General features: G+C 42.6%; 1 pseudogene; it reads left to right on the top strand.

Moving 5' to 3' along the window:
• The first annotated feature begins 671 nt into the window (after positions 1–671).
• On the top strand, positions 672–6,868 carry LOC131354642 (zinc-binding protein A33-like; annotated as a pseudogene).
• Positions 6,869–13,177: the final 6,309 nt, after the last annotated feature.

Below are 13,177 nucleotides of genomic sequence, written 5' to 3'. Positions count from 1 at the left end.
CCTCAAGCAATCAGGTATCTCAACAGAGAACTGAACTGAGCTGGACGCGTCACATGCACACACACACACACATACAACCAAGATCTGATCTCAACAGAGAAACTGAACTGTGCTGGACACAGACACACACACAACACACACACATGCACAAAAACTGAGAACTGTGCTCCCAACGAGAACTGACCTGTGCTGGAAACAGACACACACATACAACTGAGAACTGCTTTCAACAGAGATCTATACTGTGCTGGACACGGACACACACCGTATAGACACAAAAAATTGTCCTGTTTTGCACGCATATGTCACTTTACATTACACTTCCAACTTTATATTGATCCTGTTTACATGTTTACTTTAAAATTTGCACTCACTGTCAACGCTTATTCTTTTTACACAGAGTCGGTCTATATGTTGTTTGTCTGCACTGTCCTGTCTTGTCATCCTGTGCACTTCTTGTTGTATGTCTAGTTTTCTTGCACCTTAAGTATACTTTAGTTTTATCTCTATGTTTAGCTCTATGTTTGTCTGCGCCAATGTACTTTGTCTTTGTTATGTGTAGCACCTCTGGTCTAGGAGGAACGTTGTTTCACTTCACTGTGTACTGCATCAGCTATATATGGTTGAAGTGACAATAAAGCTTCTTTGACTTTGACTTTGACTTTGAGTAAATGTTTCCTCCTGAGGCCAGAGGTCCAGTTCATGGGACACATAATTTCATTAAAGGAAGTTCAGGTGAACAAGGGCAAGGTTCAGTGCTTGGAGGTGTGGCCTTCACCATCGAATGTGAGGGAGGTGAGACAGCTGTTGGGATTTATGAGTTACTATCACCAGTTTGTTCACATAGCTGGCAAAGCCTCTGCACACTCTAGTGGGAAAAGGTAATATGGGCAAGTCGACTGTTCTTCTGTAGTGAGGAGTGTCAGACTGCATTCATCAAACTAAAGAGGTGTCTCATGTGTCTCATGGGGTCATTCAGTCATTCGTGAATAAGATCTTCATAGACCACCTTAATCTTGATCATGTACATTGATAACATCCTCATTTACTCTAAAGACTCCCACATCTCACATGCCTGACTGGAGTTGAAATGTTTGGCTACTTTAGAAAGCTGAGTGTGCATTTCATCAGCACATCATAACCTTACAGAGATACATCATCAATAACAGGGGAGTGGAAATGGACTCTTGCAAGGTCAGTGCCATGACCAAATGGCCCACCTGCTCCAGTATCAAGGATCTGCAACATTTCCTTGGCTTTGCTAACTTTTACAGATGGTTGATCAAGGATTACAGCATCATAGCAAACCCACTCACAGTCCTGCTTCAAGAGAACCCCAAGAAATTAAACTGGACTGAAGAAGCACAGTCAGCTTTTGAGAAACTCAAGCTATGTTTCACTACTTATACCCATCTTTCACCCAGATGGCCTTTATCACTTTACCATGAGGACCCAGAAAACAGGTGTATCTGTGTGCATTCTTTCACCTGCAAACTAACCCCAGCAGAGGCAAGAACTACTTTCCATTAAGAGAAACCCTGAGGAATGGACACTGGTTAGAGGGGGCTCAGCAAACTTTTAGGTTCTCACTGACCATAAGAACCTGTACATTAAGGCCGCCAAGCAGCTAATCCGATTCAAGCAAGACTGGCCCTGTTTTTCACAAGGTTCAACTTCATCATTACTTATTGTCCAGGGTCAAAGACCAGCAAGGCCAATGCTCTTTCTCACCACCAATATCATTATCACCCATACGTTGGGACATCATGGAGGAAATCTGCCAAGCACAACAAGACCAGGATGAATGTCCCCCAGTGTGACTATACGTGCCTACCACCCTTCAACAACAAACCATCAAATAGGTCCACAATGCTTAGAGTGCAGGGACATCCAGGTATCGACAGATATACACAGCTCTTTCTGCAATGCATTCTGGTGGCCCTCCCTAGCTATGGATGTTAAAACGTGTGTTAACGCTCTGCTCTACATGTGTTGAGACCTCTTTGAACCCCTCCCTCTACCCCAAAGCCCATGGCCACACATTGCGCATGGGACTTCGCCACCAAAATCCTCATGGAGGTGGATTGAGTTTTCAAAGCCTGCAAGCTTGTCCCTCTGAGGAAGCTTCTCACAGCCATGGAAACAACCACAATGGGTAAAACCAGGAGTTGGATTGCTACCTTTGCACCACCTGCTGTAGCAAACAACAGCATTGAAGTGAGTTCCTCCACTGGACTCAGTGTGCACAAAACTAGCTTACTCACACCTCCTACGTGTCTCACACTATTTCAGTTTATGCTTGGATACCAGACCCCTATGTTCCCATGGTCAGGAGAGCCTCAGATGTACCGACAGTGGATGACTGGTTTCACTGGAGCCAGGAGGTGTGGGAGCCCATGTACACCCTCTAACAAGCCATTTGTACCCAGCACATTCAAGCCAATAAGGAGACGACCACACTCTCAATATCAAATGAACAGATGGATTAGCTGTCCACCAAAAATCTATGCCTTAAACTCCTGTACTGCAAACTGAGCCCCAGGCCATTCAAGATTCTTCAAAAAGATCAATCCCGTGACATACCACCTAGAACAACCTGCAATACTCCTTCCATGCCATTTTCCTCAAACAAGCAGACACTGACACTGCCACAAGTGACACCACTACCACCTACAGAGGTCAATGGAGCCCTGCTTACCTGGTCCATTCTTTTATCAACTGATTAACTGATGATATTCTAGATCCATCCCTGATCACAGAGTTTCACTAAGTTCACCCTGATCGCCATGCTCCTAGACACATTGGGACTGACCCAGAAGAAGAACAACACCTGGAGGGGTTTATGGTAGGGATCTGTTACTTAACTGTTTCACATTTCCTCCTATCCAGCAGAGGGAACCCTTTTCTGAGCTCTGAGACTCTGAGGTTTTCACTTCCAGATCTTTCTTTATTTAACACGCCACCTCAGCTTTTCCACGCAAAGTATTGCCAGTTTTCTCGCTGTGTAACAAGCATTGAATTAAAGCAATTGTTTTGCCATTGTGTATGACCTGTTTTCTGTTCTTTGAATTTTCGCTGTTTGTATTTTGACAATTTGGATTTGTTTGCTACATGGACTGTTTGGCTTTTTCTGACCATCTGCATGTGTCTTCTGCCAACTCTGCCTTTGTCTCACATTTTGCATTATTGCACTGCACATGAATCCAACTAAGCTTTCATTATAACCTCAACAGAGATAATTAACAATGTTAGCAAATTAGCAAACTCTAAGCCAGCAGGATGAACACATTTATTCCAGAATCATACCACAACGATAAGGTAAATAGAGACCCCATAACAATGTATTCAATTCAATTCAATTCAATTTATTTTTGTATAGCGCTTTTAACAAAGAGCATTGTCTCAAAGCAGCTTTACATGAGAAACGACATAAGAAAACAACAAACATATAAACAGACAAACAGTCCTAGATGTTATCCCAAGTGAGCAAGCCTGGGTGACTGAGGCGACTGTGGCAAGGAAAACTCCTTAGATGGTAAGAGGAAGAAACCTTGAGAGGAACCAGACTCAAAAGGAAACCCATCCTCATTTGGGTGACAATTGTGTGATGTAGATACAGCATGTGTATAGTGTTATGTAAATCAATAAGGAGGTTGTTGTCATCCACAGCGCTGCTTTGAATACCCCAATCCTCACAAAGCAGAACCCGGCTGGAGCTGGTCCATCTCCTGGATGCCACTGAGCAGGCACAGTCTGTGTATGCCTCGGGATGGGTAGAAGAAGGGAAACAATGGAACAGCATTAGCGTAGCTGCTGTTCATAATATTAGCAGTACTAGATGAATGTGCATTTAATCAGATGTACTTGGGCACAAGGTTATGGGATGTGTTAGATGTATGCCAGGCTGAAGAGATAAGTCTTTAGTCTACATTTAAACTGGGAGACTGTGTCTGAGCCCTAACACTGTCAGGAAGAATTATTCCAAAGTTTTGGAGCTAAATATGAAAACGCTTACCCCCTTTTGTGGACTTTGATATTCTGGGAACTACCAGAAGTCTGGAATTTTACATCTTAAAGAGCATGGTGGACTGTAACGTGTTAGAAGATTGGAGAGATAGGTGTGAGCTAAACCAATTAGAGCCTTGTATGTAAGTAGAGCTAATTTATAGTCAATTCTAAACTTCACAGGTAGCCAGTGCAGGGATGATAATATTGGGGTTATATGATCTAATTTTTCTTGATCTGGTAAGAACTCTGGCGGCTGCATTCTGGACTAACTGTAGCTTGTTTATTGATGATGCAGTGATAACCACCTAGTAATGAATTACAATAGTCCAGTCTGGAGGTCATGAATGCATGACTAGTTTTTCTGCATCAGATACAGATAAAATGTTCCTAAGCTTGGCAATATTTTTAAGATGGAAGAAAGCTGTTTTGTGATATTGGATATATGATTTTCAAAGGATAAGTTGCTGTCTAATATTACGCCCAGGTCTCTTTCACTGTCTTAACAGAATTTAATAATAGAAAATTATCGGTCATCCAATCTCTAATATCTTTAACACACTCAGTTAGTGAGTGCTTCAGCCTGTGGTGTGGCAGCTTATGGCTGTGTAAGTGTGCAACGCCCCTGTGAGTAAAGACGGAGGAGTCAGCGGTTCATGGAGCACTGTTGGGCTAGCAGTACATGAGATGGGTGAATGAATGGCTGCTAGAGTGTACTGTGGGTGCTGTGAAGATGAGAGTGAACACTGATGTGATTCTTCTGCACATGACTACACCCAGACTGGATAGCGGTGTTGATGTCCAGTCACACTGTAAGTACAAATGATACGATGATTTGATCGAGAGTAAAGGGATGATGGCTGTGATTTCTAATGCCCAGGACTTTGGACTTGATTCTCTTTATCCTTTCCTGATCTCATTGATTGTAATAAAGAATTGTTGTGCTCAAGTTTTTGTCAGGTGTTGTTTTCCACTGTTCCATCCCCTAACAACGAACCTATTTTAATAGTGAGTTCCTGGGGTCTCAGTTTACACTCTAGGTGGTATAGTCAGTTATAACTAAGATTTTATTAATTTAACTTGGTGTCATCTTCCACTGACAGCATTTGGGAGGTGCTCTATCTAGAGAAACTTATGTTTATCTCCTTCTTGTGAGTCCAAAACTACATGGTTTTGATAGAATTCTATTCTTCATCATTGTAAAATCAGTTCTATTTCTTTTGCTTTCCTCTGCACAGCAGATTCAGACCCAACACACAGAGCGTCAGATTAAGGAGCAGTTTGAGAAGCTTCACCAGTTTCTCACGAGATGAAGAGCCAGTCAGGATCACTGCACTGAGAGAGGAAGAGGAGCAGAAGAATCAGATGATGAAGGAGAAGATTGAGAAGCTGAGCAGAGACACATCATCTCTTTCAGACACAATCAGAGCCGTAGAAGAGGAGATGAGAGCTGAAGACGTCCTGTTCTTACAAGTGAGGATCATTTAGTCAGTATTTATACTGTGAGAAAGTCAAACTTCTTTCCATCATCAGAAACGCCACATTTCAGTGGTGTAAAAATGTAAATCATATCCACTGATATTTGCTTTGTTGTTTTCCAGAACTACAAGGCCACAGTGAAAGGTGAGTGATGTGGTTCCTGTCTCTCTGGTTCTCTGTGTTTCTGAATCCAAAGCCACAGCAACACTGACTCCTGAATGTTTTTGCAGAGCCCAGTGCACACTGCAGCATCCAGAGGAGCTTTCAGGAGCACTGATCCATGTGGCAAAACATCTGGCCAACCTGAAGTTCAGAGTCTGGGAGAAGATGCAGGTCACTGTCCAATACAATAAGAGTCTTTTTTTAATTCGTTGAGTAAAGTGTGTGTTCATGTTTATTAACCATTACTGAAGAGTTACAGTGGTTTTACAAAAGTTATCATAGAATTAGAATTGTTATAATGATTGGTTACATCTCTAATTTAAACACACTCTGAAAACTGCATAAGGCAAGCTGTTAATTTTGTAAAGTCATCAATTCTTGGTTTCTGCAAATGTTAGCTAGTTCCATGTGAATATAATGTTAGCTTAGCTACATCATGTGTGTGTGTGTGTGTGTTTTCAGCACCTGTACCTTCTGGGACCCCCAACACTGTTCATCCTGTACTCATTGTATCTTATGATCTGACCAGTGTGAGACTCAGTGATGAGAAACAGAAACTTCCTGATAATCCAGAGAGATTTGATAAATATCCATGTATTCTGGGCTCTGAGGGCTTTAACTCAGGGACACAGCTGGGATGCTGAAGTTGGAGACTGTACATTCTGGTTAGTGGGTGTGATGACAGAATCTGCTCAGAGGAAGGGGATGATAATCTCCAGTAGTGGAATATGGTTTGTCATGTATAGTGATGGTAATATGTTGCAGGTTCTACACCACAGACAGACACTCTCCTCTCAGTAGAACAGAAACTCCAGAGGATCAGAGTGAAACTGGACTGGGACAGAGGAAAGCTGTCATTCTCTGACCCTCTCACTAACACACACTTACACACTTTCACACACACATTTACTGACAAATTACTGCCATATCTAAATGTTGCATCTAAAGAATCTCCTCTAAAGATTCTGCCACTTCAGTGCTCTGTAAGAGTGAATCAGATCAGTTAGAGCTGATATTGTTTTATTCCAGATCATTCATGAAATATTGCAGATTAAAAGATTCATATTCTTTGTGAAAGTTTGTTTTTACAGAAGCACTGAACAGTTCATTGTGAAAAGTTTATTGAAGTGCTGTGACCTTATTTCAGCTCACCTTGTCAATGAAATCAAAATAATGTGAAAACTGGAAATATTGACAGAATATCTTACACTGATCACTAAAATCTATATGTAGAATCTTGATATATCCTGAAATTCTAACATATTAGATGTCTAAGTTTAAAAAATGATCTACTTTGTTTGAAATAAAGAGTTATTAAATCAAATTAATGTGACATTAAATTACTACATAGCACTTTTTCCTCCACAGCTTTCAGTTCAGGGCTTCAACACACAAATAAACCACAGGAGGAAATTAAAATAATAAAAGTCTGTTTAAATGTAGAATCTGAAATCTGAAATAGATGATTTAATTTTTTTGATGTATTTTAAATCATTTGAAATAAACTGAGACTTTGAAAGCTCATGTCTTTACTGTATTTGTACTTGTTAGCACTATGCTGTTAATCTTGGGTGAAATGTTTAGCTGGCTGTGTGTGTTATGTGTGAAACTGTACAGTGGAGGAGAATTCAAGCTCTCCGTTTCACTCCACCTGCACTTTGTGGTTTTACAAACATCAGATGGATTTGTCACAAATTTCTAAACCATAGGATGGCAGGAGGAGACTCATTAATATTCATGAGTGCATCTCCCTTAGCTACTGATCTCATTCATCCCATTAACTGGTGTGATCACTGAGAGAAACTGGGTGATGTGGAGATACTGGAGCATCTTGATGTTGGGTTGAAATAGATGTCTAAGAGTGAGAGTTAAACACAAGTGAGAATTATTGTTACAGTCTGACTGTGTATTAGCCGTTTTTATATTTAGACTAATTGTAGAGATTTATGTTTTATTTAGTTTCATTCTTACACAACAGTCATCAAAGATTGTGTGTTACGTCTCGTTCTGAGTGTGGTTTAAGCTACTGTTTAAGTTCTTATTCCTGCTATTGTTTCTGTCAGTAACCCCATTATGGTCTCATATACAACAAGACAAGTCACACAGGGAGAATATTAAAGGACTTAAACATGGAAAATAAAATGCAACAGATAATTTGGTATGCTGCTCATTTTTGCAGAATAATCTACTGGAGAGAAACAAGAACTGGGGAAAAAACCAGCTACAGTTCTACACTTGTATGACTTTCTGCTGTACATTGACTATTAACCTCCTAAGACCCAAACTTTGGTTTGGCTTGCATTTTATTATTATTATAATTATTTTCTATGATTATTTTCTATTTAATGATAATAATCATTTTATTATTATTATTTTATTTAAGTCCAGGCCTAAGACAACAGAATAAACCAGGGCCTTGGAGGTGAGAATGGCAGCATGAGTAGGAAAGGTTTTGTGGTGAAGTGTGATCTGAACATTTGTCTTAAAGGCACTTCGGCCTCTCCATTCACCAAATAAAGTGGACCAAGGCTCCAGGGATGAAGGCTGGTAGGGGGTTCCAGTTCCTTCCAGAGACTCTCATGGAGAAGGGTATAACTTGCTCCCGTATCCAAGATAGCTTTTCCTCTCCAATCTCCAATATGAACGGGTACGACCAACTGTTGAGGTATGGAAACAAACTTATTAGTGGCAGACTTATTGGATGACTTTGTAGGAAGTGAAACTGACAGGGCATTACTGGATGGTGATACTCCATGCTTCTGTGGCTGGAAGGAACGTTTATTTCCTGCAGATGGATGCTGACTGGATGACTGGGTCACCGCAGGGAGGAATAGAGTGGACAGTTACCTGGTGGATTGCTATCCTTTACATCTCCAGCACTGGACTGGTGGCCTTTCAACAGCCTCGATTGACGGTAGGCGCTCTGTGGTTGAGTCATCCGTCCTTCATAGTGTAACTGCTGAACATAATCTTTCTCCAGCTGAAAGCCTAGTTTCACCATCTCATCCACTGTATTTACTCTGCCACGAAATTGGCTGGCTAGGTAAGGCTTGATGTTTTTGAGAAATCACTTTTACTAGCTTACTATCCATTAGGGAGAGGCTTCCACCGTTTACACAGGGCTCTGTATGAGAAAGCAAAGTCTCTGATTGATTCCTTTTCTGCCTGTGTTCTAGTTCGGACCCTCTCCGCCAGCTCATCTTCATAGTCCTCAGAGAGGAAGGCTGAGAGGAAAGCAGTTTCAAACTCGTTCCAGGTAGTAACAGAAGATCGAACAACTTCCCACCAATCACGTGCCGTGCCATATAGGACAGTGAGGAAGGTAGCCAAGAGGTCAGCATCAGTCAGGGAATGTAAGGCCAAAAAGTCCTGACAGCGAGCTAGATATAACAGTGGATCAGTATCATCTCAAGGTCTTCCAAATGTTGGAAAAGTTAGTTTCAAATGATCACTTTTGACAGCAAGCGGTGGAAGTGTCAATGGAGCAGTCACTGAAGGAGCAGATGAAAGACTGGTTCCGGGTGCCGATACTGGTGAGGTCTTTGAAAGGTCTGCCACTTGCTTTTCATGTGTTTTGAAATATTTCCTCATTTCCAAATGAAGATCTTTTAGGTGGTCTCTGATGACATCTAGTTGAGTGCTACAGTGCTGAATCTTGTTGGAAAGGTTTTCATGAATCTTCCCACATTCTTGTGTAGCTCGAATATCCTTTTGTATTTCCACCTAAACCTGTTCGACCATGAAGGTAATTTCACTTCTCTGGACTTCTTCTGCCACCATCACCTTCAGGGCTTTTGTCAGTTGATCTATGCTTTCTCCCTCATCTCGTCTCCATGCAGTTACCATATCCAAGATTTGCTGATGGTTGTATTCCACCTTTGCAGCCAGAATTGCAAGCTTTTCCTCATGTAAAGAAATGGATTTTACAGATTCTTAGGTAAGTTCTTTCACAGCTTTTTCTTGCTGTTTTATGCAGTCAATTAACTGATCCCAGTTTCCTTGAACATGGGTGGTGAGCTGATGGATTTCCCTTCCTGGAGTAGGGAGGTAGCCAGGGAGGTCATGCTGCATTGGTGAGGAGGGAGGTGAATCTCCAGCGGATGCACTGGTACACAGTTGCATCGGGTCAGGCTCACATGAAGGACTGCCACCTGGAGCTGTGGTGGAAAAATGCACTTGGGACCTGGGGTGGGGTGCAACGTGTGTGGGTGTAGAGTGATAGCTGGGAACCTGAATAGGTGGAAGAAATTGTCCTTGTTGCACGGGTGGCCAAAGAGGAGTGTCTATGTCTGGGAGATCAATTTCCACAGAAGTTGAAGAGGAAAGGGGAGTAGTGGCCATGTTCGTATTGTGTTCGTAAATGTGTGGGCAATATGAAATGTTGGGCAAATAAAATCAAAAAAGAAATACTGGAATGTATGGGTTTGTTTGGGGGCAACAGGGCAAGATTTATAAGATTGTAAACAATATGTTCAAAATTTACAAGAGGTTTAAAGGTTTTCCCCCAACACAGAGGTTCAAAACACCACACAGTTTAACCCAGTAAACATATTAAACATTAAACCCAGTAAACACATTAAACTCAGTAAACACAGTAATTCAAGTTCAAGTCTTTCAGTTCATGCACTTTTTTTTTTTTAGTTCAAGTCCCTGTTCGGGCGCCACTTCTGTAACGGTGGCGACACCCAATTGAACATTTTAACTAAAACATTACTAGTTCGGGTGCCAGACAGGGGTTAGCCTGTCAAAATAATTAGATAAGTACCCCAGATTGCCGTCAAACACTACCTATTACATACAACTTAATAATAGTAACCATAGATACACTATATTGCCAAAAGTATTCGCTCACCCATCCAAATAATCAGAATCAGGTGTTCCAATCACTTCCATGGCCACAGGTGTATAAAATCAAGCACCTAGGCAGGCAGACTGTTTTTACAAACATTTGTGAAAGAATGGGTCGCTCTCAGGAGCTCAGTGAATTCCAGCGTGGAACTGTGATAGGATGCCACCTGTGCAACAAATCCAGTCGTGAAATTTCCTCGCTCCTAAATATTCCACAGTCAACTGTCAGCTGTATTATAAGAACGTGGAAGTGTTTGGGAAAGACAGCAACTCAGCCACGAAGTGGTAGGCCACGTAAACTGACGGAGCGGGGTCAGCGGATGCTGAGGCGCATAGTGCGAAGAGGTCGCCAACTTTCTGCAGAGTCAATCGCTACAGACCTCCAAACTTCATGTGGCCTTCAGATTAGGTCAAGAACAGTGCGCAGAGAGCTTCATGGAATGGGTTTCCATGGCCTAGCAGCTGCATCCAAACCATACATCACCAAGTGCAATGCAAAGCGTCGGATGCAGTGGTGTAAAGCACGCTCTCCACTTGGTACCAGTTTTTCATTTTGTTATTCTGCTGTACTGTGGTGGCCACTCCTTGAGGCCTACTTATTATTTCAAGTCCTGAAGACATATATCAGAAAGTACAATGCAAAGTGTTGGATGCAGTGGTGTTAAGCCACCATTGGACTCTAGAGCAGTGGAGACGCGTTCTCTGGAGTGACGAATCGCGCTTCTCCATCTGGCAATCTGATGGACGAGTCTGGGTTTGGCGGTTGCCAGGAGTACGGTACTTGTCTGACTGCATTGTGCCAAGTGTAAAGTTTGGTGGAGGGGGGATTATGGTGTGGGGTTGTTTTTCAGGAGCTGGGCTTGGCCTCTTAGTTCCAGTGAAAGGAACTCTGAATGCTTCAGCATACCAAGACAGTTTGGACAATTCCATGCTCCCAACTTTGTGGGAACAGTTTGGAGCTGGCCCCTTCCTCTTCCAACATGACTGTGCACCAGTGCACAAAGCAAGGTCCATAAAGACATGGATGATAGAGTCTGGTGTGGATGAACTTGACTGGCCTGCACAGAGTCCTGACCTCAACCCGATAGAACACCCTTGGGATGAATTAGAGCGGAGACTGAGAGCCAGGCCATCTCATCCAACATCAGTGTGTGACCTCACAAATGCGCTTCTGGAAGAATGGTCAAAAATTCCCATGAACACACTCCTAAACTTTGTGGACAGCCTTCCCAGAAGAGTTGAAGGTGTTATAGCTGCAAAGGGCGGACCGACGTCATATTGAACCCTATGGATTAGGAATGGGATGTCGCTTAAGTTCATATGCGAGTCAAGGCAGGTGAGCGAATACTTTTGGCAATATAGTGTAAGTCAAATCAGTTCTATGTGGAGTTCTGGTTGAGAGACCGTATAGCCTGCAGGAAGAAGCTTCTCCTCAGTCTCTCTGTGTTGGCCTTCGGGGAGCGGAAGCGCTTTCCTAACCTCAACAGAGAGAACGGTCCATTGTTGGGGTGGCTGAGGTCCTTCACGATCTTCCTGGCTTTGGTCCAGCACCGCTTGTTGTAGAATTAGTGCAGGTCAAGGAGCTTGGTACGGATGATGCGCTCAGCTGATCGCACCACCCTCTGAAGAGCTTGTCTGTCCTGCATTGCGCTGTTCCCAAACCAGGTTGCGATGTTTCCCATCAGGATGCTCTCTATTGTGCAGGAGTAAAAGTTCCTAAGCACCTAAGAGGGCAGTCTAAAGTCTCTCAAGCATCTGAGGTGGTAGAGACGCTGCCGAGCCTTTTTCACCACTGTGTTGATGTGACAGGACCATGACAGGTCCTGCGTGATATGAACACCGAGGTATCTGAAGCTGTCCACTCTCTCCACTGGGCTCTCGTTGATCACAGGGTTCTGGTAGCTCCTCTCCTGCTTTTTGCTGAAGTCCACTATCAGCTCGTCGACGTTAAAGAGGAGGTTGTTCCTCTGGCACCAGTTCTCCAGATTCCTAGTCTCCTCCAGGTAGGCTGTCTCATTGTTACAGGGCTACAGGGCGATAGTTGTTGAGGGATTTCTTCGGGACAGGAACAATGATGGACTCTTTAAAGCATGTGGGGATTACCGACTGGGTTAAGGAGAGGTTGAATATGTCTGTGAACACAGGTGCTAGCTGGTCAGCGCAGGCTCTGTGGATTCGACCTGAGATTCCATCTGGTCCTACTGCTTTCCTGGTGTTCACTCTCCTGAAGGCTCTCCTCACGTCATGCTCAGAGATGATGAACATGTTTCCGGTGTTGGCATTCTCTTCCTGTCGGCAGCCATTAGCATTAGCTTTAGCATTAGCATCGTTAGCTGGAGCCTCGAAGCAAGCATAGAAGATGTTCAGCTCATCTGTATGATAAAATCAAATGAGTCATTTGAAGAAAGTGTTGTTCAGAGAGACTCATTTAAAGGGAGTCATTTCAGTGTGTCTCATATCATTTCATATATAGGTTAGATTTTTATTCTCTATTCACTTTTTACATTTTGTTTGTATTTTTCTGAGTTCTCATATGCTGATGATTTAAAATGCCACATAACATTTTTTATAACGTGTCCTTTAATTAGTGAACAAACTCAAAAATGATCAGTTGTGTTTGCAGAAATGCAAGAGGAAATGCATTTAAAGTGATTTATTCAGGTTTTCTCCTCAATTTCATTGT

This window comes from Hemibagrus wyckioides, linkage group LG06 (genome assembly GCF_019097595.1).
Source record: "Hemibagrus wyckioides isolate EC202008001 linkage group LG06, SWU_Hwy_1.0, whole genome shotgun sequence".
NCBI classification, from domain to species: Eukaryota; Metazoa; Chordata; class Actinopteri; order Siluriformes; family Bagridae; genus Hemibagrus; species Hemibagrus wyckioides.
This window is presented reverse-complemented; position numbering and strand designations above follow the sequence as displayed.